A 22,856-nucleotide genomic window follows, 5' to 3' on the forward strand; every position below is an offset into this window, starting at 1 on the left:
CTTGGACCCAACTTTGAACCCTGTAGGTGGTTTACTTACCTGCAAAACTAACAAATACTTACCTCCCCCAGGAACTGTTGAAATTTGCACTGTCTAGTTTTAAAATAGCTTATTGCCATTTTTGCCAAAACTGTACATGCTATTTTGCTGATTCAAAGTTCCTATGATACCTAAGTGAAGTACCTTTCATTTGAAGGATTGATTGTAAATCTTGAACCTGTGGTTCTTAAAATAAACTAAGAAAATATATTTTTTTCTATATAAAAACCTATTGGCCTGGAATTGTCTTTTGAGTGTGTGTTCCTCATTTATTGCCTGTGTGTGTACAACAAATGCTTAACACTACCCTCAGATAAGCCTACTGCTCGACCACATTACCACAAAATAGAGCATTAGAATGATCTCTTTTTGCCACTATCGTACCTCTAAGGGGAACCCTTGGACTCTGTGAATGCTATTTCTTACTTTGGAATAGTACATACAGAGCCAACTTCGTACAACAGCCCTCGAATAACTTTTTTTTTAAAACAGGTCACTGGGTGAAATATTAACATGCTGTTTTTTTTACCCCAGAAGGGCAATGGGGACAGATAATTGGTTGGTAAGTAAGACTAAGGGATTTGGTAACTGTGACACTAAAGCTTGCATGTATGCGTTAAATTGTAAGGATTATCGGCCCTTTGAGGGCAGTACCATCAAGAAATTGAAATTCAGAATTCTACAACAAATCCAAGTGATTAAAAACGTAGATCTGAGTTATCCGTTGGCTACACATTTTGAGCAATATCATGATGGATCATTAGCAAGGTTCCAGTATTATGGTATAAAATATGTGGGACCTCCATGGTGGAGTGACAGGGAGAAGGAGTTGAGAAGGGAGGAAACTCAATTGATTATTTCATTAGGAACTGAGGCACCTGGTGGATATAATACTGATGCTGAATTGCATGTCTACTTATGAAATTGGTCAGGTCTCCTCTGATAATTGATATGTGATTGTGTTATCAATTAGTAATATCTGATACGATCTGAGGCTCACTTATAGTCGATTGGTAATTATGTCATTAACCACTAATATATGATTTGAGTAGGATTCCATACCTAATATTTGAAATTATTTGAGGCTTACTTGATATATCTGTGATTACAGTTTTTGTCCACACACGGTTATGGATTAGTTATACAGGCTTGTGTACCTCGTTATTATGAGTGTTTGAAACATTGAAGTTTCCTTTGGGGGTTTTATTTTTATTGATGAATTACATTCTTCCATTTCAAAAGTAGTGGATGGTTTCCCCTTTGTGATAGATCTATACCCCCAGAAGACAAAAGTGTGCTATCCTTAATGTCTGGAATAGTTGGGAAAGGCCTGTGATCCCCTTGTATGAATTTCTTAAGTGCCTTTTGTAAATAAAAACATTTTTGGCTCCATCTGTACCCTTTGAGTGTCCTTCAAAACACCCTCAATACATCTTCTTGGAAAGAGAATGTAATTGGGATGACATTCTCTGGATGAGATGTTATATGAGCATAAAGTAGTGAGGAGTTGCATGTAATAGCTTCCCTCAGATGGAAGGTGACCTGACATGAAGTCTCATTAATTATTCTGAAGTGCAGCATGTGAGGTGTATTTTAGTAGATTCTAGCACTAAGTAAGCCCAGCACTTTAGGTGGGATAATGGTTATAGATAACAACATTTTACTTGGGGGTCTTAGACTGTGTATTTGAAAGCAGCCTTTTAGCATATGTTTTAGAGCATTATACTAAGTGCACTTTAGAAAATGTCAGCACTTTATATTTGGTGGGGAGTGTATGGAAGCACTAGCACTTTATAGTGGTACAGTGATAGCATTTACTTTTCATTTTGAGTGTGATAGTATGTACACTTTAATATGATATATATATGAAGAGAAATCTCAAGAGAATGTTGTATATGTAACATGGATGATTAGAAACTGTGTTGCATTATATGATGTCGAGTAATTGCAATAAAGCACTAGTACTTTATATGAATTTGTAAGGATGATCAGAACCTGATCCCGTACATACCTTTAAAATATGCATTTTACGTGAATAACATTATACCATGTGCTTCTCAAATATAGCAGAAATTCATTGATATAAATAACTTTTTCATTAGGTATGTGGGTTGAGTATGTGACATTTCATCAATGTATATTTACATGAACTTACATTGGTATTAACAATGAATTATTCTCTGATGTTCCAAATGTTGATGCATTTTGGAAATGTGTACATCATTTTATGACCAGTCCTCTAGAAGAACCGGGAAGTGTGAAACACCATTGACAGGGTCATTTATTTGGTGAGAAAATGGAGGGTAAATAGAGCCATATAGTGGAATGGGTTAGTGCTCTAGCAACATGGCTGAAGAAATGGTGGAAGGACAATATATTAGAAGAGTGCATGTTATGGAGTATGCTTAGGTCCAGTTCAAGGCATTATGAGGAAACACGCCAGCCATGATCATTTTAATGTTCGTTATGCCAAAATGTAATAAAATCCCTTGCTGAAAAACGGAATCTGTGCAGCTAAACAACTCTTTGGTGGTATATTCACTGAAAAAAACAAAAGTTACGGGGACATTATAGTTAGAAAATAGAATGAAAGGAAACATAGAAATTCACTTAAAAAAATAAAGGTTACAGGGACGATACTGTTAGGTTCCCATTTTAACCGTACCAAACCATAGAAATTCACCTGTTATAGTTAGAGTTATCTCAAGTAACTATAACTTGTGCCCTAAGGTAACTATAACTCGCGCCCCCGCCATGCATAGTTTTTTTCATCAAAAATGTTATGCAAATATTACATTGATATTATCAGTGATGGTATCAAAGATGTCATGAGCGCCATAATTTGTGGGGTTTTATTAGCAGTGCATTGTGAGGGTGCGCCCACCCTCCCCAGGCCAATCTTGACCCCGGGGACCCATCCCCTGGGACCCTGTCTAAAAAGTTTTTATTTTTTGGAGAGGGGGGCCATGTAGTCACCCTCCCCATGCCAACGGGGGCCCGGGGATCCCAACTTCCAGGGCCCAGCCATGTGACCACATTGCTCCTCAGGGCCCCCAGTCACAATATTGGGGACCGTTGGGGAGCCTGAAGGCCCCCACATTCCCAGCTAGCTCCCCGTCTTCTGTGGGAGCCAGCATTGCTGTCACAGAGAATGAGCTGCTAAAGCTTTGAGTGGTCTGTGAGTTGATGTGTGAGTGGATGCATGACTCTTTGAGTGGTCTGTGAGTGGATGCATGTGGGTCTGTGAATAGGTGGGTGAGTGTCTGAGTCGATCTGTGAGTGGGTGCTTGGGTGTCTGAGTGGGTCTGTGAATAGGTGTGTGAGGATCTGAATGGGTCTGTGAGTGGGTGTATGAGTGTCTGAGTGGGTGAGTGAGTGGGTGCATGAGTGTCTGAGTGGGTCTGTGAGTGGGTGTATGGGTGTCTGAGTGGGTCTGTGAGTGGGTGCATGAAGGTCTGAGTGGGTTTGTGAGTGGGTGCATGAGTCTCTGAGTGGATCTGAAAGTGGATGTTTGAGTCTCTGAATGGGTCTGTGAGTGGATGCATGAGTGTCTGAGTGGGTGAGTGAGTGGGTGGATGAGTGTCTGAGTCGGTCTGTGAGTGGGTGTATGGGTGTCTGAGTGGGTCTGTGAGTGGGTGCATGAGTGTCTGAGTGGGTGTGTGAATGGGCATGAGTCTCTGAGTTGGTATGTGAGTGGGTGCATGTGTTTCTGAGTGGGTGTGTGAGTGGGTGCATGAGTCTCTGAGTGAGTGTGTGCATGAGTGCACGAGTCTCTGAGGGCATCTATTAGTGAATGAATTAGAGTCTGAATGAGTCTGTAAATGTTTTTTTTAAACATTTTTGGCATTACTTGCAGATTTGTAGCTACGTTACACGGGGTATCATGCTGATGGTCAAGATGAATTCACGAATATTATGTATGGGAAAAAATAACTGTTTCCCGACATATTATACACCTCAGGGCTCCCTCAAAGACCCTTACATCCCAAACAAAGGGTTGGGGTACCTCTACCCTGACCCCTTATACCACTATTGGTTTTAATTTTCAGCCCCAGGGACCGTGTCCTGTTACCTAAAATGATGTGCACAACTTTCTGCTTTCTTTTGACCCCCCCCCTTTTTTTCTCAGCCCCCACTTGACACCGCACATGTCCAAAGGCCCTGTGGCCAATCCCCTATAACCACCCAACCTTGCACTGCGAACGGCCAAAGGCCGTGCATGTTGGGGTTGGCCACAGGGCCTGACTGGTGTCCAGTCTCTGTGGCCAACCCCTCTAACCACCAAGCCCTGAGAGAGAATGAAAGACAGAAATTGAGAGATTGAGAGAAAGAGGCAGATTAGGCTTTGATCAATGAAATACTTAGAATGAGATATTTCCAGACAAATTTTAAAGAAAAATGTTTTGTCAATCAAAAAGAGTGAGATCAACTTTCAGTATGTAACTTAAATATTTATTGTTGAAATAAAACTAAAGCAGGAAATGACCACAGGTGCACCTAGACTAGAACCTCTAACCTTTAGCTTGCATGTCTGAGACCTTAAATACTAGGCCAGAGGTGACTCCTTACACGGCACTCTCCAGACTTAGCTCTGACATTCAACCAACAGACTTTGAGGTGAAAAAGACTACCATTTTCCATCACTAGGAATGTTTAACAGTCAAAACACTAGAAAATAAACAGACACACGGCCATGAGATACAATGATTTGAACCTTTAGCTTACTGAGTGATAGTTCAAGAGCTTTACTATCAGGCCAGAAGTGATCATGGTCTGCTGTTTATCAAAACATTAATGTAATTTTCAAACCAAACATCTTGCTAGTTTAAGGATTTAAAGTAATTGCATGAAGTGACCATTGCAATGACAATCTCTCTCTCTTGCTCTCTTCCATCCCATTATGGCATGGTAGAAAGAAAGAGAGTGACAGGACTGTGGGGGGAGGGGAGCCTCAAGGCCCCTGCAGTCCTAGCCAACTCATTGCCTCCTGCCTTGGCCGGCATTGCTCCCACAAGCAGTGAGCTGCTGTAAATAGCAGTTCCCTGCTTGTGGGAGCAATATTTTCATCTGTTTCTCTGCATGCATATTTGTGTGAGGTAAACAAATGAAAACTTCACTTTTTTCAAGTGAGAGCTATTTTACAACTCTCCCTAGCAGAAAGTGAAGTGTTTGCACTGATTTGGCAGGAGCTGTCAAAGCTCCTGCCAAGTCAGAGCAAACCGCTATGTCCTGGGGGTGGGCACCCCGGGACATAGCTGGAGCTGGCCCGGGACATAGCTGGAGCTGGCCCTGGGGTCCTCAAGGCCATCTATGGCTCCTCGAAGGGGTTGCATGGTCCCCCTCCAACGTAGTATAGCCCTGGGGAGGTGGTGGTCCCTGGGGCTGCGGAGGGAAGCCGCATTGCCCCAGCAATATATTTCATTAAAGCCCCAGTGGAGATGTTGGTCCATGGGGCTGCGGTTGGAGGTGCCACTTAGCCAAACCGGCATGCATTATAAATAAAGCCCCAGGGAAGGTGGCAATCCCCAGGGCATCAAATGCCCTAGGAAAGTGCCCTGTGCAAGTATGGGCTGCACTAAATTTGTAAAACAAGTAATGGAAAAGCTAATAGATCTGACATTGGCTGTCACCCTTTTATTTTGCATGTTGCTTGTTTTAAAAAAATGTTTTGCTGAAGGGACCAGCGGGCCCCCACCAATATTAAAAAAAGCTTCCAGAAAGCAAAAAAGAAAAAACTTCGTCAAGCACAAAAAGCACACAATGTGATAGCAGGCTGTAGTACTAATGGAACTACTTTGTGGACCAATGGATGAAAATGGAGGACTGAAGTCCTCTTTAAATAAAAATGTTAGTAAAATCAGTAGTCGTGGTTCGTCCCAAACCTACAAAATTGGTCAAATTGACGTTATTCAACTGCAGTGTGACAAACATACAGTCATATGGTCACTTTATTATGCTGAACGGACGTGTCTGTATTTAAGACCATTGTTGACCTTTTCTCATTTGTAGAACTGAGAACTTTTGCCTCTGCCCCTGAAAACATCCGATTCTGAAATTAAACCAGGAAGCATCTCACAGGTTGTTCTTTTCATACATTGCCTGTTTCCTGAATATCAAGAACAGGCTAACATGAAACAGCAAATTATTTGAAGTATATGCCTATTCATCTGACACACAGCCCTCTTTAGCATTCGCTTTGCTTCCACTCGCCACATTCAATTCAGATGAGAGATTGCAGAGCGTAGAACGGAGATGTACAGTTGAGACATGTTTTATCTCCTGTGTTTACACAGGCACCTATGACACATTTGATAAAAAAGTGCATTCTCAACATTTGATGCCAGCACGTTCACATTTTATCTTATTTACAATAGATAAGATAATGTATCTTCTTAACAGCATCATTTTAGTTATCCAGTTTACAAATGTAGTAGCTTATTAGGATATATTTATACTCACACCCTTGCCATTCACAGTTTTCTTATCAATAATTGTATTGTAATTGTTGCAGTGATAATATCAAAGACCACATACAAGATCTCATCAAGTTAGCTGTTCATGTTGAAGATGCAACTTACCTTAGGGTGCAAGGTATAGTTACTTTAAAGAACTCTAACTATAACTGCTGAAATTGTATGGTTTTGTAGGAGCAAATTCAGAACCTAACTATAACGTCCCTGTAACCATTGGTGTTTTCAGTGAATTGCTGTGTTTTTTAATGTTAAGCAATTTTAATTATTATATGTTATTCCAACGTCCACAGCACACAGCCTTCAGCTGTGCACAGCAGGGGTTGTTCACAAGGCCTGGCCTGCAGCCAGGCCTTGCAGTCAAGCCCTTATACGAACCCAACCCCCTGCCACGCACGTCCTTTGACCATGGGCAGCGCAGGTTGGCCACAGGGCTTGTCACTGTTAGTGGATCTGTGAGTGGGTGTGTGAGTGTTTGAGTGGGTCTGAAAGTGGGTGAGTGAGTCTGAGTGGCTGTTAGTGGGTGCATGAGTGTCTGAGTGGGTGTGTGAGGGGGTGCATGAGTCTCTGAGTGCATGTATGAGTGAATGAATTAGTGTATGAATGAGTGTGGTTTTTCTTTCAAATTTTTCCATATTCACGAATAATTTGTGAAAATTTGCAGATTTTAGTGAATATCGCACATGGTGATGCAAAATTATTTTAAACCCATCATTTGGCCCCCTGTCCCTTTATGCCACTTTAAATTTGGATTTTCACCCAGGGGGACCTTGTCCAGTGAAATAAAATGGCGGCTGCAAATTTCTAGTCAGGTTGCAGTAAGCCAATTGCAACACTTCCTTTTGCATGCGTATTTGCAAAAAATTCATGAATTTCGCAAATTATTCGCAAAATATTTGCAAAGTCATCATTGCCAGAGAAATACAAATGTATTTTCCTTTTAATATCTCAATAACTACTGAACAGATTTACACCAAATAGGAGAAAGCGTGGTCTGTGTACCGAAAGCTAGCTTTATGCCCAATTTGGTGTAATTTCTTCCAACAGTTCAGGATGTAGACATGTCTATAGGTCCTATGGGAATTAACATTGGACAATTCAGGCCCATATTTATACTCTTTTAGCAACGCATTTACGTTATTTTTTGACGCAAAAGTGGCACAAACTTACAAAATGCAATTGTATTTTGTAAGTTTGCGCCGCTTTTGCATCAAAAAATTACACAAATGCGGCGCTAAAAAAGTATAAATATGGGCCTCAGTTTTTATGTATGGTTACTTTCCATACCCTCCTAACATCTGTGGTTTTGTCCTGAAATGGTTAAATTCGCTTGAACAGTAGATCAGCACGAGACCAACTATTATAACCAAAATTTAAAATTACTTCGGAAAATAGAAATATTATTTATTACAAAGTTGTCACACAAAACTAATTGTGTATGTGGGTGAGGAAGAAACATAGAGGTCATAAGGTTGTTTTGAAAAATGTAGTAACAGATTTCTTCTATTTGCTACATTTCTTTATTATTATCTTATAAATATAAACTACCATCAACCTAATGTTTAGAATTCAACAACTGAAATAACATTTTTTAAGAAAATCATCCCTACATCAACGTTATTATAAAATGGTCATCCCTAAATCAACGTAACCATGTTACGTGAACTATTAGGAAGTGTGTTGAATATAAATAATGTCATCACAATGTGCTTTTAGATGTGTTATAAAAATAATGGACATAAACAATTTGAAAACTCAGTGACTATTTAAATGTTTGTAACCCGTCTGGCCTCAGCCTTGACTCTGTCGGGAGCCACTTCAGAACTGATTACTTCACAGCTCCTTAAACCTTTGTGTCATGCTGAATGCGTGAAAGCCTTTCCCATCAACTAACTCCACATCTCCGCAACCTTTTCAACAACATTCTTTTCTGCCTTTGTTCCTTCTTTCTCTTTTAAGCTGCTGTACTCTCTGGAGTGCCAATTCACTTGGATTCCAGAAAATAATATATAAATACATACAAATAAGCAAATACAAATAAATAAATAAATAAATACCGTGCTTGAAAATCTTGTTACTTACTTTACCAAAAGGGCTCATTTCAAGACTTTGGAAGAGCTGCTACATTTTTATGGCTTGTTGTCTGCTTTTACCTACTTTATTTTTTTCAGTTTTTTTCATATTTAATCTTGTGACATCAGCTTTCTACTGAAATCACTGATTACCGGTACGTAAACTTCACCTGTCAAATGTGGATACCTCATACATGAGTGGCTGATAGATAGTCACACCCATTTTCCCACAGAAAATCAGCAAGATTCTCAGGCCCGTATTTATACTTTTTGACGCTAAACTGCGCTAACGCAGTTTAGCGTCAAAAAATTTTGCGCCGGCTAACGCCATTCTGAAGCACCATGCGGGCATCATATTTATTGAATGGCGTTAGCCGGCGCAAGCAGACCGGCGCTGCCTGGTGTGCGTGGAAAAAAAACACGTACACCAGGCAGCGCCGGCGTAGGGAAAAATGGCGTTAGGGCGTCTTAAAAATAGCGCAAGTCAGGTTGACGCGAAAAAAACGTCTTAACCCGATTTGCGCCATTTTAAACGACGCTCAGACGCCATTTACATGACTCCTGTCTTAGTAAAGACAGGAGTCATGCCCCCTTGCCCAATGGCCATGCCCAGGGGACTTCTGTCCCCTGGGCATGGTCATTGGGCATTGTGGCATGTAGGGGGGCACAAATCAGGCCCCCCTATGCCAAAAAAAAAAAAATTATACTTACCTGAACTTACCTGAATGTCCCTGGGATGGGTCCCTCCATCCTTGGGTGTCCTCCTGGGGTGGGCAAGGGTGGCAGGGGGGGTCCCTGGGGGCATGGGAGGGCAGCTGTGGGCTCATTTTGAGCCCACAGGTCCCTTAACGCCTGCCCTGACCCAGGCATTAAAAAGTGGCGCGAATGCGGGGTTTTCTGCCCCGCCAACTCCCGGGCGTGATTTTTGCCCGGGAGTATAAATACGACGCATTTGCGGCGCAGTCATTTTTTTGGACGGGAACGCCTACCTTGCATCTCATTAACGCAAGGAAGGCGTTCACGCTAAAAAATGACGCTCTTTACTCATACTTTGGCGCTAGACGCGTCTAGCGCCAAAGTATAAATATGGTGTTAGTTTTGCGACGAATTTGCGTCGAAAAAAACGACGCTAATTCGGCGCAAACGGAGTATAAATATGCCCCTCAGTGTTGAATCAATACCCTAAATACACTAATGGGCGGAAGTGAGAGCGAGAACAAATGAGAATATAAAAACAATGCAAAATATTGAAAGTAGGCCTCAGCAGGTGAAGAGAGAAATGATAAGGGGAGAATGGTGATTGTAAGGAAATGCCTTCCTTGGCATGGTTACCCCCTGACTTTTTGCCTTTTGTTGATGCCAGTTATGAATGAATGTGTGCTGAGACCCTGCTAACCAGGCCCCAGCACCAGTGTTCTTTCCCTAAACTGTTCCTTTGTTCCCACAATTGGCACAGCCCTGGCACACAGATAAGTCCCTTGTAATTGGTACCACTGGTACCAAGGGCCCTGTTGCCAATGAAGGTCTCTAAGGGCTGCAGCATGTCTGATGCCACCCTGGGGACCCCTCACTCAGCACATGCAAACTGCCTCACAGCTTGTGTGTGCGGGTTTGGAGAAAATGACTAAGTCGACATGGCACTCCGCTCAGAGTGCCATGCCCACCTCACACTGCCTGTGGCATAGGTAAGTCACCCCCCTAGCAGGCCTTACAGCCCTAAGTGAGGGTGCACTATACCACAGGTGAAGGCATATGTGCATGAGCACTATGCCCCTACAGTGTCTAAGCAAAACCTTAGACATTATAAGTGCAGGGTATTCATAAAGAGTATATGGTCTGGGAGTTTGTCAAACACAAACTCTGCAGTTCCATAATGGCTACACTGAAATCTGGGAAGTTTGGTATCCAACTTCTCAGCACAATAAATGCACACTGATGCCAGTGTGGCATTTATTGTAAAATACACACAGAGGGCATCTTAGAGATGCCCTCTGAATACCAGTCCGACTCCTTGTGCTAGGCTGACCAGTTTCTGCCAGCCTGCCACATCCAGAAACATTTCTTGCCCCATGGGGTGAGTACCTTTGTCACTCTGTGGCCAGGAACAAAACCTATACTGGGTGGAGGTACTTCTGCAGGCTCATGCCTTTTGTTACAGCACCCCAGGGCATCCCAGCTGGTGGTGATGCCCACTCTTCCAGCCACTGCCCCCACTTTTGGCGGCAAGGCAGGAGAGGATAATGTGAAAAACAAGGAGGAGTCACCCACCAGTCAGAACAGCGCCTAAGGTGTCCTGAGCTGAGGTGACCCCTGCCTTTAGAAATCCTCCATTTTGAGTTTGGAGAATTCCTCCAATAGGAATAGGGATGTGCCCCCCTCCCCTCAGGGAGGAGGCACAAAGAGGGTGTAGCCACCCTCCAGAACAGTAGCCATTGGCTACTGCCCCCAGACCTAAACACACCCCTAAATGTAGTATTCAGGGGCGACCCTGAACCCAGGAAATCAGATTCCTGCATCGTACACAAAGAAGAAGGACTGCTGACCTGAAATCCCTGCAGAGACGACGGAGACGACAACTGACTTGGCCCCAGCCCTACCGGCCTGTCTCCAGACTCAAAGAACCTGTACAGCGATGCATCCGACAGGGACCAGCGACCTCTGAGGACTCAGAGGACTGCCCTGAAACCGAAGGACCAAGAAACTCCTGAGAACAGCGTCACTGTTCACCAACAGCAACATTTTTGCAACAAAGAATCAACTTTCAAAGAAGTCTCCCTTCCTACAGGAAGCGTGAGACTTCTCTCTCTGCACCCGATGCCCCCGGCTCGAGCTCCAGAGAACAAACACTGCAGAGAGAACTCCCAGGCGACTGCGATGAAGTCAGTAGCCTGAATCGACCCGCCTGCACACCGAGAGCGACACCTGCAGAGAGGATCCAGATGCACCCGCAGCCCCCAGGACCAAGAGGAACCAACCTCCGGTGCAGGACTGACCAGCAGAAAGCCATCTTCCTAGCCCTGTTGGTGGCTGGCCCAAGAAGCCCCCCTGTGACCTGCCTGCATCGCCTAAGTGATCCCCGGGTCCCTCCATTGCTTCCTATAGCAAACCCGATGCCAACTTTGCACACTGCACCTGGCCGCCCCTTTACCGCTGAGGGTGTGTTTTGTGTGCCTGTTTGTGTCCCCCCAGTGCTCTACAAAATGCCCCTGGTCTGCTCCCCGAGGACGCAGGTACTTGTACTTAGCTGCCAGCAGATCAGAACTGGAACACCCCTGTTCTCCATAGGAGCCTATGGCCCTCATTACAACCCTGGCGGTCGGTGTTAAAGCAGCGGTAATACCGCAAACAGGCTGGCGGAAAAAAAAATGGGATTACAACCGTGGCAGAAACTGCCAATATAGACAGCCACTTTAACACTCCGACCGCCACGGCGGTAGAAACAAACAGCACGGCGGTCACCGGCAACAGACAGGCGGGAGACAAAATACTGCCCACCCTATTACAAAAGGCCTATTCGTCACCTTTTCTGGGGCGGAACCAACGCTATCAAAAGCACGGCGGAAACAGTACACAGAAGGGAAAACACTCACCTCTCGACACCCAACGAGGAACCAGGACGCCATGGAGCCCGAACTTCATGTGTTACCAATGCTGGTCTTCCTCCTCTTGTATCAGGAGCAGCAAAGATGCCGTCAACGACCACGGTGAGTACTGCACCTACAACACAGGGGAGGGGGGAGGGAAAAGAGAGTGACACACACATGCAACACGCAATACCCCCACCCTCACCCACAACACCATACACTCAAATACATGCAGCAACATTACATATACACCACCTCACCCCCTGGAAGAACGCAAGGACAAAAGGAAATGATTGTAACCATTGTGATCAATAAAAATCATATATATACAAATATGTGCAGCAACTACACAAGTCCGGATAGTGTACTAATCATTGTCCGTGGACCACTGGGCCCAAAATGCATGGGCGAGGCCCACACATGATACCTGACTCGAAACGGAGAGAACATTGCTGGGGCATCAGATCGAAAATATACAGGCACCTCAGGGGGAGGGGGGGGCACCTCAGCCGGATGAGTCTCTCAAGTCTCTCCAGTGGGTGGTTTGCCCACTGCATTATCCTGGGGAGTGCAAAGCCACAGTCTGTCAAGTCCCTCCAGTGGGTGGTTTGCCTACTGCTTTATCCTGGGGAGTGCAAACCACAGTCTCTCAAGTGGATGTAATTCTCCACTGGTTCTGGAGGGGGCCTGGTGCCCAGCATGCTTCAACCTGCCAAGGGCAGAAGTAGTGGATGTCTTTCTCCACTCGTTCTGGAGGGGGCCTGGTGCCCATAGTGGTTCATCCTGCCAAGGACAGAGGTAGTGGATGTCTTTCTCCACTGGTTCTTGAGGGGGCCTGGTGCCCAGAGTGCTTCATCCTGCCAAGGTCTGAGGTAGTGGATGTATATCTCCACTGGTTCCGGAGGGGGCTTGGTGCCCAGAATGCTCCACGTGCAGTGTGGCCGGTACAATTCCCTCACCTGGGTGTGCGTGCCACGAGATTGTCGAGGTTCAGGTAGCATGATACGCCTTGGAGGCAGTGACATACCCCACACTGCTGTGGCTGTGCCTTCCACCTGCAGGTGTAAAAAGTGATGGAAGAAATGCCTCACTGAAGCTGCCCAGGGTCCAGGAACTCTGCTCCAGGCTCAGACGACTGACCACTGGGGATGGTAGCCATGTCAGCGGTGGTGCCTGTGTCCGAGGATGCTGTGGGGCCGGTGGTGGTGCTTGCAGCGGTGTCTGTCGGGCGGTGCTGGCGGCAGTGCATGGGTCAGCACCTGCAGAGGGACACAGCAGGACGTTTCCTGCAGCCTTGGACGGCTGCCCACTGGGGAAGAGGCTGGGGACTGTTGCTGAGGCTGTGGATGTGCCGGGGGCGGTGCAGGTGGCAGTGCTTGCGGCAGTGTCTGTCGCAGTGGTGCTTGCAGCGGAGTCTGTTGCGGCGGTGCTTGCGGCAGTGCTTGGGTCAGCACCTGCAGAGGGACACAGCAGGACGTTTCCTGCAGCCTCGGACGGCTGTCCACTGGGGAAGAGGCTGGGGACTGTCGCTGAGGCTGTAGACATGCTGGGGGCGGTCTAGGTGGCGGATGTGGTGGTAGTTGTGGTGGCGGGGCAGCTAGCGGTGTTTGCCGCCGTACAGGTTGGCGTGGTTATGGACAGAAAGTGTGACACTGGTCCCTCAGTTGGTGCCACCATGCCCTCTCCTGACCTGCTCTTCAGCTTTTGGCCCTTCCCCAGCTTTGATGGTGCCGCAGTTGTCTTGCCACTATCCCCTTTGGTTTTTGCTGAGCCCTTGGTAGCTGGTACTTTAGGTTTCTCCCTCCGGGATTTGGGCACCTTTTCCACCTTGGCAGGTGGCAGAATGTCCTTGCCCTCGCTACGTGGCACATTGGCAGCCCTGATGGGTGGCGCACTCCATGACCCCGAAGTTGATGGCACCACCGTGGCTGGGGATTTGGTGGCTGAGGTGCTGGGCTGGGACCTGGAAAAGCTGGCCATAGGGGAAGGATAGGGGAGGTGTAGGGAAGAAGTCAATGTTAACCAGTAAGAGTTTTTTAGACACACTAGGACGGGAAGATGAGGGGGTTTGGGAGTGGAGGCAGAGGTAGTGGTTGTAGGAGGTGTATGTCTTCTGAATTTGGGTGAAGGTGCATGGGCAGGAGGCTGTCGTGAGGTGGATGGCTGTTGGGTGGGTGTGTGCCTGCGTTTGTGTACTTTGGGAGGAGGGCTCACAGACACACTGGTAGAGGACACTAGGGATGTGTGCATGGTAGCGGGGGTGGTGAGTGCACGTGAGCGGTGTGTGGTGATGGGTGTGCTGGTGATGGAGGCAGTGGCTGAGGATGTAGTGCATGCAGGTGTGAGTGGAGATGAGACAGGGAGGGAGGAGGAGGACGTGGAGGAGCGGGACACAGTGGAGGCTGTGGATGTTGCTGTGTCTGCATGGGGATGGTGCTTGTGTGAGTGCCTGTGGGATGTGTGGTGCTCATGTTTGCCTGAGCCACCCTTGTGTGTTGATGAGTGTGCATACTGGTCTGATGGTGTGCTTGGGATATGTGGAGGTACAGGGGATTGGGTCTGGGTGGAGGAAGTTGGAGGGAGGAGGCTGGACACAGGGACAAAGGCTGCCATCAGTGGTGAGGCCAGAGCCTGAAATGCTCTCTCTTGGGCTGCCTGCCCAGAATGAATGCCCTCCAGGTATGCATTTGTTTGTTGCAAATGCCTCTCGACACCCTGGATGGCATTCACAATGGTAGATTGCCCAACAGTGAGGGATCTCAGGAGGTCAATAGCCTCCTCACTGAGGGCAGCAGGGCTGACTGGGGCAGGGCCTGAGGTGCCTGGGGCGAAGGAGATGCCCACCCTCCTGGGTGAGCAGGCACGTAAACACGCTGAGGGGCTGCTGGGAGGGTGGTGCTGGTAGGGGTGGTGGTGGCTGTTGTTGGGGTGGGCACAGAGGTGTACGCCACCACCAGGGAGCTCCCATCAGAGGAGGAGTCACTGTCACTGCTGTCTGCTCCTGTCTCCGCCGTGGAGCTCCCCTCGCCCTCCGCCCCACTGGTGGCTTCAAACTCCGTTGTTTCTCCCTCCAGGGCCAAGTGGGTTGCAGCTCCCTCCTGCTCCGGTACCAATGCTCCTCCGCCTGATGATGCCATTGCACACAAGAACAGGGAGACCACAAAAAGGGGGGGGAATACAGAAGAAAGACATGTTCAGTGCATGCAACACTACTACCTTTGGCGGACACAACACACATGGAGCAGCCCTCTACACTACGCCATGCTCTAACAGTTCCTAGAAATTTCACCTGACCATGGGTTACGAGGCCTAACACCAATTGCTGCACACCTGGAAGTCACGGTAACCTGACTAGATGTAGATGGCTCTTACCACTAGTGGGGTTGGGGTGCCACATAGCCTGCCTCACAAGGGGCCTTGCCTACAAACTTTGCCCTGGCCTAGGGGAACCCACTGCCCACCTCCCCCACCCCTCGTAATGCGCGCAGAGTCAGCTGAATGAGAGTGTATTCATCCCCTTGTGGCTGCTGTGATACCCTCAAGCTCCCATCCAACTCCGGATACGCCACCACCAGGATCCGGAACATCAGGGGGGTCATGGTGCGACGGGCACCCCTCCCATGTTGGGAGGCCATCCCCAGCTGGGCCTCCGCCATCTTCTTGCTCCAGCGGCGCAGGTCCTCCCATCTTTTATGGCAGTGGGTGCTCCGTCTGTGGTAGATCCCCAGGGTCCGGACGTCCATGGCGATGGAACGCCGAATACTCTTCTTCTGATGGGCGCTGACCTGGTACAGGGGGAAATGGAAATTACTCACCCGTCCGGACCATGATACTCATTGCCCCCCAGTTCCCATCCTTGCCCTGACGCACATACACTCCCCATCCGCACATGCAGGCCTCAGCCCCGTACCCCCTGTATCTTCCATCCACACCACTCAAAACAGGCATTGCCATTGCAGCATGCTCAAAGAGCACTCACCTGTTTGTCTGGAGGACCGTACAGTTGCATGTACTGGGGGAGGACCCCATTCACAAGTTTCTCCAACTCCTCCGAAGTGAAGGTAGGGGCCCTTTCACCAGACACATGAGCCATCGTCACTTCCAGACTGAGGTCACAGCAACACTTGCATTGTAGGTCCTCTCCTGTTTAAGGTCAGGTATCAAGTTAGTGAACAGAGAGAAAATGGCGGTCACGTCCGCGGCGGTGCGTACCTTCACCGCTGGCATACATCGTCATTGGTTCCTGGGACCCATAGGGCCCAATGTTAACAAATGCTGAATTGCGCCACGGTCTTCGACCGCCCACCGCAACGGTGTAGAACGCCAGCGCAGTTATCCCTTGTCCCACCTTACAGGTCAGGCAGCCGCCATTTCAGGAGGCCACATGGGATGGATGTTAACTGCGTCACACTCATCCAGGCTGGGAATATAGACAGATACCGGCACATTGAGGATTTATTACGTTTCTGAAAATTAAACATTGTACTACCTCAGTGTTGGATGACTCTCTGCTCGCTATTCTCCTCCTTAGGGCATGTCTGCTGGGGCAGGTGATGATATGGCGGCATCCTCCGGTATACAGAACCCTGGTGGACCTATCGACAATGGAAGAGAGATACATCCTGGTCACATACAGACTTGATCGTGCAACAATCCAGGAACTGTGTTCCCAGTTGGAGCCGGACCTGATGTCAGCTATCCGCCATCCCACAGGAATCCCCCCTCTAGTGCAGGTCCTGTCTGTACTCCATTTGCTGGCCAGTGGGTCTTTTCAGACGACAGCGGCCATGGCATCAGGGATGTCCCAGCCAATGTTCTCGAACGTGTTGTCCAGAGTGTTATCTGCCCTGCTGAAACACATGCACGGCTACATCGTTTTCCCTAAGGTGGAGGATTTGCCCAAAGTGAAAGGTGACTTCTATGCCCTGGGACATATCCCCAACATCATTGGTGCCACTGATGTGACACATGTGGCATTTGCCCCCCCCGCAGGAATGAACAGGTGTACAGAAACCGGAAGAGCTACCATTCGATGAATGTGCAGATGGTGTGTTTGACAGACCAGTACATATCCCATGTCAATGCCAAGTACCCTGGCTCTGTGCATGATGCTTACATTTTGAGTAATAGCAGCATCCCTTATGTGATGGGGTAACTCCAGAGGCACCGTGTGTGGCTAATAGGTAAGGTCAAGGTCCCAATACAGTTGACGTAGGTGTCTGGATATGGGGCTGTCCCTAAGGGTTAGTGTGTGTCTAACAGTTGTCCCTCGACATTTGCAGGTGACTCTGGTTACCCCAACCTGTCATGGCTACGGACCTGAGTGAGGAATCCCAGGACAAGGGCAGAGGAATGCTACAATGAGGCACAAGGGCGAACTAGGAGGGTGATTGAGCGCACCTTCGGCCTCCTGAAGGCCAGATTCCGCTGCCTCCATCTGACAGGTGGATCCCTCTACTACTCACCGAAGAAGGTGTGCCAGATAATCATGGCCTGCTGTATGCTGCACAACCTGGCTTTGCGACGCCAGGTGCCTTTTCTGCAGGAGGATGGGACAGATGGTGGTCTTGTGGCAGCTGTGGAGCCTGTGGACAGTGAAGAAGAAGAGGGAGAAGAAGAGGATATCGACAACCGAAACAACATCATCAGGCAATACTTCCAGTGAGACACAGGTAAGAAGATGCCACTGCTTCCCATATCTCATTCTATTGTTGGAACTAGCATAAGAGTGTCATTTTCATTTAGTGTGTGGACCCTGACTTTTCACTTTGACTTTCCATTTCACAGAATTGGGTCCCTCTTTGTGCCCTATGCTATGCTTACTGCTGGCCTACAGCTGTGTGACATTGGTATGTGAAAAAGTAATTTGACATTGCTATATTCCATAGTTGTTTCAATTACACATTTGTGAAAGCACAGACTGACTCTAGATTGTTTTGTGATTGAAGTGTGTTTATTCCTGTGCAAATAAGTGGAGGGGGTTGTACAATGGGCTGGGGGGATGGTGGAGGAATGTCCATGGCAGAGTCCAGTCTATTATTTTCACAGATGCAATGTCCAAAGGGGCATAGGAAGTGGAGCAATGGCAGTTTAAGGATGGACAGGGTGACATAGAGGGACAGAAGGGTGACATTCAAGCTGCTGTCATCACATTTCCTGGCGGGGTCTTGGCATTGTTCTCTGTCTTGTTCCTGGATCTCAGGGACCGTTTGCGGGGTGGTTCTCCATCTGCAGGGGGTGGGGTGCTGGTGTCCTGTTGTTCCTGTGGCGGTACCTCCTGTCCACTAGCGCTGACGGAGGTGGAGGGCTGTTCATAAACCAGGCTAGTGTCAGGGGCCCCTTGTTGTGCCACTGTGTCCCTCCTGGTGTTGGCGAGGTCTGTCAGCACCCCTGCAATGGTTACCAGGGTGCTGTTAATGGACTTCAAGTCCTCCCTGATCCCAAGGTAGTGTTCCTCCTGCAGCCGCTGGGTCTCCTGAAACATGGCCAGTACCGTTGCCATCGTCTCCTGGGAATGATGGTAAGCTCCCATGATGTTGTAGAGTGCCTCGTGGAGAGTGGGTTCCCTGGGCCTGTCCTCCCCCTGTCGCACAGCAGTCCTCCCAGTTTCCCTTTTATCCTGTGCCTCTGTCCCCTGAACCGTGTGCCTACTGCCACTGCCCACAGGTCCCTGATTTTCTTGGGTTGGAGATTTTCCTGGCTTCCCTGTAGTGGTGGACACACTGCTGATTGATGTGTCCTGGGGACAGAGGGATGGGCCCGCTGGGTGGGTGCTGTGCTGGTGTTTCCTGAGGGGGAGGCTCTGTGGTGGCTTGTGCCAGTGTCAAGGGAACCGATTGTCCCGAGGTCCCTGATGGGGCGGGCTGGTCATCTTGATCCAGTTGTGCAGAGCTGCTGTCATCACTGTGGGCCTCTTCTGTGGGGGGACTGGATATGTCTGGCACCTCCTGTCCAGTGACGTTGGGTAGGGGTCCTGTTGGGGTGTAAATACATAATTATTGTATCTGTGTGTGCCATTGTGTGCAATGGGTGAGGGACCCTCTACTCCAGGGCTTGCATTAGTGGCTTGGTCCTTGTGTCATTGGTGATTTTGAGGCATGAGTGAGTCTCTGTATTGGACATTCTTGGGTGATGGATGTCCATGCATTGGTGTTACATGCAGGGCTTGGTTTTGGGATGTGTGGGTTGTGTTGGTGGGGTATCTGTGGGCTGTTGGGGTGATGGGTGTGAGGGTAAGGGTGGGAGTATGTGATGGCATGCAGGTACGGTGGGGGGGATATAGTAGTAAAGATTTGCCTTACCAGAGTCCAGTCCTCCTGCTACTCCTGCGAGGCCCTCAGGATGCAGTATAGCCAAGACTTGCTCCTCCTATGTTGTTAGTTGTGAGGGAGGAGGTGGGGGTCCACGGCCAGTCCTCTGTACAGCAATCTGCTGTCTGGAGACCAGGGAATGCACCTTACCCCGTAGGTCGTTCCATCTTTTCCTGATGTCATCCTGTGTTCTTGGATGCTGTCCCACGGTGTTGACCCTGTCGACGATTCTGCGCCATAGCTCCATCTTCCTGGCAATGGATATCTGCTGCACCTGTGATCCAAATAGCTGTGGCTCTACCCGGATGATTTCCTCCGTCATGACCCTGAGCTCCTCCTTAGAGAACCTGGGGTGTCGTTGAGGTGCCATGATGTGGTGTGGGTGATGTGTGAGGTGGTGTCTGTTGTGATGTTTGAGGGGATGTGTTGGTGTGTGTTGTTTGAGGTGCGTGGATGTTGTGTAAGTGATGGTGTTGTGTCTCTGTGGATGCTGGTGTTGTTTTTGGTAGTGTCTCTCTCTAGCGTGGTTTCAAAATTCTGGTAGTAAGGGGTTGTGGGTGATGTGGGTATGTGTTTTATAGTGGTGTGAGTGTGTGGGTGTGGTGTGTGTATGTGTATCAGGTGTGTGTATTTCGAGTTGTCCAATGTGGTTGTGTTTTGCATATGTGTGTGTATTATCAAAACGCGGCGGTGTGTACCGCCAATGGTTTACCGCGGTTGAAAGACCGCTGCGTTGATTCGTGGGTTGTGATAGTGTGGGCGTATTCCTGTTGGCGTGACGATTTTGGTTTTGTTATCGCCAGTTTATCACTGACCTTTGGTGTGGCGGACTTGTGTGGGTGTCTGTATTGTGGTGGATTTCGAGCTGTGGGTCGTAATACCTGTAGCGGCAGGTTGGCGGTCTTCTGCACGTCGGAAAGCAGGATTTACCGCCAGGGTTGTAATGAGGGCCTATGTGTTTTGGGCCCTCTTTGACCTCTGCACCTGACCAGCCTTGTGTTGCTGGTGCGGTGACTTGGAGTTGCCTTGAACCCCCAGCGGTGGGCTGCCGCTGCCTAGGAGACTGACTGTGTAAGTGCTTTACACAAAGTTCCATACTTACCTGTGTGAAGTACCTTGCATTTTATGCACTTACCTCAAATCTTGAATCTTGTGGTTATAAAATAAATTAAGAAAATATATTTTTCTAATAAAAACTATTGGCCTGGAGTTACGTCTTTGAATGTGTGTTCCTCATTTATTGCCTGTGTGTGTACAACAAATACTTAACACTACTCTCTGATAGGCCTACTGCTCGACCACACTACCACAAAATAGAGCATTAGTATTATCTAATTTTGCCACTAAGAACCTCTTAGAGGAAACCTTGGACTCTGTGCACACTATCTCTCACTTTGGGACAGTGTATACAAAGCCAACTTCCTACAGTGATAAAGTAACAAAACAGAGAATTTTACTGGGAAATAAGGCTAGAAAGAGGAGACAAGGTGATAAAGAGTGAGAGAGTATGACACACGGTACAACATGAGGTAAAAGGTTAGTAAAATATCTCCATATATGAAGATAACTGAAAGAAGAATTAGGTTGATACAAGGGAATAGGAGGAGAAGTGTGTGAAGGTGGTAGTAGGTGTGTGAGGGGGCATTGAAGGAAAGAAAATTCAGTAAAGGCAAGGCGTGAAAACAATCCCCAGGCAGATACAAGGCAAATAAGAGGTGAAGAACAATTTATTGTGAAGAAGATACTTGCAGAAAGAAGAGAAGTGACTTGAGATAAAGAAAATATGGAAGCTAGAGAGGGGGGATTACATTATGAAAGAGAGCCCATGAGAGGGAAGCTATTCAGAGGACACTCACATGGTGGCGTTTAGTAGAGAAATTGAGGGACTGAGACACATTGAATTAAGGATCCCATGAGACATAGATAGCCTGGGAATGTATGGAGAGAGAGTGAGGGCCTCATTACGAGTTTGGTGGTCTATGGACCGGCATGGCCTCATTGGCGGTCTGACTGCCTTCAGGTTGGCGGTTGGACCACCCGATTACAAGTCATGGTGGCCACAGTCATGAGGCTGCACAAATAGGCCAGTTGAGACAATGTTTCTGCCAGACACATTATGAGGTTGCACACTACCAATGTGACTGTGGTGGTCCAATTACCATGTCTCAGCAGGTGGAAAATGGGACTACAAAGGGAGACAATCCCCCTGAAGACAGCCTCACACATCTAGTGCCACCATGGAGCACATCACAGACATCCTGCCACTACTGACAATCACCAAAGGTGCATGAAATCTACACCCTGTGGGCGCAACTGACTGTAAGTACACACACCTACCTGTGTTCTTAACCGTATCAACAGATTGTTGCCCTGCTGCCCACATGAACGGGGGTTCAAGCCACAGATACCAAGTACACATGTCATTGTGCCCCAACGTGAAATTTTACACGAAGAAGGACACATGCACAGTCACAATATGCACCCTATAGGCAGGCTACTCACACAAAAACACTTCTACTCATTTCAGACACAGGGACTGTGAAGTGTACACAACATTGTCTCACACAACGCCAACACCACACCAATATCACAGCTACAAATACAACTCACACACTCACATTGTACAAATGTCATAGACTATCCTCACATTCAACACACAGATGTATGGGTGTGGCATGGAACACAAACAACACACCAAGTAAACAGCCCTGCAATGGACACACACATCACACACATTGCAACACAATGGAAGAACCATGAATTGTGTAATAGTTAGAAAGACAAATATAAAAACCTCACTATGCAATCAATACCTGCACAATAGGGATGGGGCCAGCAGGAACACCCAGGGAAGGAGGCTGCACTGGGACACATATCACCTTGCAAATGCCCATTAAACAAACATTGCATAGGAACTGGCCCTTCAAGTATCCCTGGAACAAACAATACTAGACCCAAGTGACATGCCCATCTCCACAATGTGGAAGTGCAAGCCAACAAAGCACATACAACTCCAACTGCATGGGACGTACCTCTATATGACGCAGCTGCCAGGTACAGACAATTAAAAGGACAAATTCACAGTCAAATGCAAACAAAGCTAACACATATGAACACACTCTATGGGGGTCATTACAACATTGGCAGTATAAGGTGCTTACCGCCGTGCAGAAGACCGCCAATACACCGCCGCGGCATCCCGCCACAGCTATTATGACACACATCACGAAATCCGCCGAAATTCAGACACCCACACAATACCGCCACACCAAAGGTCAGCGATAAACATGCAGAAACAAATCCTCCAACTCCATGCCAACAGAAACACGCCCATGCCATTACGACCCATGAATCCACGCGGCGGTCTTTCAAACGCGGTAT

This window comes from Pleurodeles waltl, chromosome 12 (assembly GCF_031143425.1).
Source record: "Pleurodeles waltl isolate 20211129_DDA chromosome 12, aPleWal1.hap1.20221129, whole genome shotgun sequence".
Lineage (NCBI taxonomy): Eukaryota > Metazoa > Chordata > Amphibia > Caudata > Salamandridae > Pleurodeles > Pleurodeles waltl.